Here is a 3,074-nt window from a genome sequence, read left to right on the forward strand (position 1 = left end):
GAAGTTCACAGCAAAGTACTTTCAAGTGTGCCCTGGACTTCCACGACACGTTACTAACCAGACACTCAGGTAGTATTAAAGCCGCCTTTTGCTTAGTCTGGAGCTCAGTGACTTTGGGGCAGCACAGCTGTCAGCATGACGGGCTCCATGAATGAGCTCATGGTCATCGTCACCACAAAGCAGACAAGCTGCGCTTTCAATCCAAATGCCATTTGTACCCAGAGCTATAGAAACTGGGTATTTGAACCAACTACTGCCCAGCGTCAGAGAAAATGACTACTCGACAGAAAACGCCGGGCGGTTTCATGCTCTGGACCCTGCCACACACCTGGCAGAGTCGAAGCTGCACCAGAAGTGGCCGCAGACGTGACTGGTCAGCCACAGCTGCCGGAGCCACGCTCTCTCGGGCCCCACAGACACCCTGCAGAACCCCAACAGTGCTGGGGAGCACAGTCTGAAAACCCCAACTTAAAGGCTGTACTTATATGAGAATATTTCCATTTCTTACCCAGCTCTGAGCCTAACAGGCTGAGGAAAGCTGTGAGCCTGGGGACAGCCACAGGGAGGCACTTGTCCATCCTGGAGCCGAGCTCGCGCCAGCCCTGCGCCCAGACCCTCCGAGCTGCAGGAATGTTGGAGGCCGGAGTTGCCAGCCCTGGCTTCCACGCCCGCCCCCCGCGCCCCCCCATCCCCACCCCATTGCACCGGGCCCCAGGATTAACAAGCAGAACCTAGGCGTCCATGTCCAGTGAGAAGACACCTCACTGACTCTCCACCAGTAAGTGATGTTTATTTGGGTTCATAAAATGGAAGAGAGAAAAGGAAACCCAAGTTGCATTGTAGCCAGCATCCGTCCGTGCTCTGGCACCTATGATTTTACGCTGTGATCCTCCGTGTGGCTTCCAGTCTCCCGGGGGGACTGGCAGAGGTGCCAAGATTGGCCCCCCGGCTCCCGTCGCTGCAGCGCCCCCACCATCCCGCCCTGTCCGCCCCAAGGTATCACTGACCGTGGAGGATGAGCCCGTCATCCCTGCGCTGACAGGACAGGCGGAAGGCCTCCTCCAGCTCCATCTGGGAGGACACAGTGCAGGGGTCACCTAAGGAGGGCAGGAAAGAGTGCTGAGGCCACCGCTGGCCTAAGGCAAAGGGGCCCACACGACTCACAGTGCATCAGACCCGAGGTTGGGGGGCAACGTCCCCCAGAGCAGAGCTGGGCTGTCCCAGAACAGCCAGCCCAGGGCCCACATCAGAACCCATCCACCCCCAGAGGGAAAGCAAGTTCACCCAGTGCCCAAGCAGGCACGTGGACAGCGAAGCAAAGCCGGGCTACCTCCCCTGGCTCGGGTGAGATCAAGAGCATTCTTCCTAGGTCAGCCCTCGCTGGGAGGGAAAGGCTCCTTGCCCTCCATGCAGGACGGGAACACAGAAATGCACAGAACCAGGGATGCACAGAACCAGGGCACCATGGGGCCCAGTTCCAAAGTGCAGGGGCGCCCCTGCGTCCTCAGCTGCCAGCTGCCAGTCATAGTGATCTGGGAGAAGGGGGTGTCTCCTGGACTGTCTCCCAACCCCTCAGCTTTCCAATGAGTCTGACTGAGAAAGGTGGCAGGCGGGCAGGTGGTGGGGGGGGTGGGGGAGGGGGGGAGGGGCGGCCCTAGCTGCACGTACCCTCCCCACTTGCCCTAAGAACAGGAAGAGCTCATCCTGACAAATCACCCGCTGGAAAGGCGGGAATGGGAGAAAGATCAGGTAAGGAGGATAAGTCACGGCTGCCCTCGGTGGGACGCCGGCAGCCTTCTCCTGTATGACCACCTCCTCCCGGGGGCATCTCTCCTGTCCCACCCCCAATCCAGTGGCCCTTGGGCACTTGCGGGTGCCCACTGGGGACGTGGCTGTAACAACCCCTTTAGTCCCATGCTCCCCACCTCCCCAGGGAAGGGGCAGAGCCCACNGGAGGCGGCTGTGCCCGAAGCCCTCACCCCTCGGCGGCGGGGCCCCCGCCTCCCCCGCGCGGAGCGTCCAGCCGTCCCCCGGGCACGCGGCCTGCGAGGCTGCTGCCGGCCCCTCCGCGGGCAGGACGCGCGGGGCGCGGGCGGTACTCACGCGTCGCCCGCCTCCCAGGCTGACTTCTTTATGCTCCGCGGGGCGGCGGGCGCGGGGCGGGCATGTCCCTGCCCTCCGGCGCCGACGCTGCCCGCTCCCCTCGACCCCGACAATGGGCGGTGGGCTCCCACGCAGGAGGCAGGAGGCAGGAGGCAGGAGGCAGGAGGGGGGCTCACGGGCGGGCGGGCCGGCCAGTCCCCCTCCTCTCACATCCCTGCCTCCTCATGTCTTCAGGCCCGGGTGGTACCCGGCTCCCCCGGGAAGCTGGAGCCGGCAGCTGAGGCACCAGCTAAAACACGGCCTGGATATCAGGGAGCTGACGTCACACGAAAACAAGCATCTCTGCACCGAGCCGGTGCTGAGAGCGGCAGCGGGCGGCGGGCGGCGGGCAGCGGCCAGAGGGAGGCGGCTCGGCCTCGGGGAGCCTTCCAAACGCAGCCTCCCGGGGACAGAGCCCAGCTGGCCTGCCGCCAAACCAGGCCCCTGGCCAGGGTGCGGGGACGCAGCAGCCGCCGAAGCAGGGATGACCGACAGACCTGCATCCACAGAGGCCCAGAACGGGCCCAACACGCGTGCTTGAGGGTCCAAGCGGTGCCGTGGCCAAGGAGAGGGGGGAGGGAGAAACCGTGGGTCCGGCCAAAAGCTGGCTAAACCCTAGGTCAGGTGGCCTTTTGAAGTTGTTGCTGCCCTGGGGGGGCAGTGGGCACTGGGAAGGGCAGAAACGGGGACTCCACACACCAGGAGGTGAGAATTGGGGTGGGTGGCTAAAATCACAGGAGGAGGCCCCGCTGACGCGTGCCACCTGTGTCATGCCCAGGGGTGGCCAGAGCAGACCCCGAGCCCAGGCGTCCAGCCCTCACCAGCCGCCTGAGAGCCCGTTCCCATTTCCCTCCAAATTCAAACATACGCAGGAAAGATGGCAGCAGCCCGGCCCAGGGGGCTCNCACCCTCAGCACCTGACTCCCCAGCTC

The 3,074-nt window shown here is 63.9% G+C and overlaps 1 protein-coding gene and 1 pseudogene across 2 annotated transcripts in view; one reads left to right on the top strand and one right to left on the bottom strand.

The window, feature by feature from the left end:
- Nucleotides 1–2,445, bottom strand: part of PRKCZ (protein kinase C zeta) — an 86,907-nt gene extending 84,462 nt beyond the window's left edge. The window contains exon 1 of one of the 2 annotated variants that reach the window (XM_019658455.1): nucleotides 2,104–2,445. The gene's annotated coding sequence lies outside the window, so the exon portion shown is untranslated. The remainder of the gene's footprint in view (nucleotides 1–2,103) is intronic. The other variant, XM_019658454.1, reaches the window with a different exon arrangement.
- LOC109391143 (transcription initiation factor TFIID subunit 9-like) overlaps nucleotides 1–2,683 on the top strand; it is a 9,132-nt pseudogene extending 6,449 nt beyond the window's left edge.
- The last annotated feature ends 391 nt before the right edge of the window (nucleotides 2,684–3,074 follow it).

This window comes from Hipposideros armiger, unplaced genomic scaffold (genome assembly GCF_001890085.2).
Source record: "Hipposideros armiger isolate ML-2016 unplaced genomic scaffold, ASM189008v1 scaffold_284, whole genome shotgun sequence".
NCBI classification, from domain to species: Eukaryota; Metazoa; Chordata; class Mammalia; order Chiroptera; family Hipposideridae; genus Hipposideros; species Hipposideros armiger.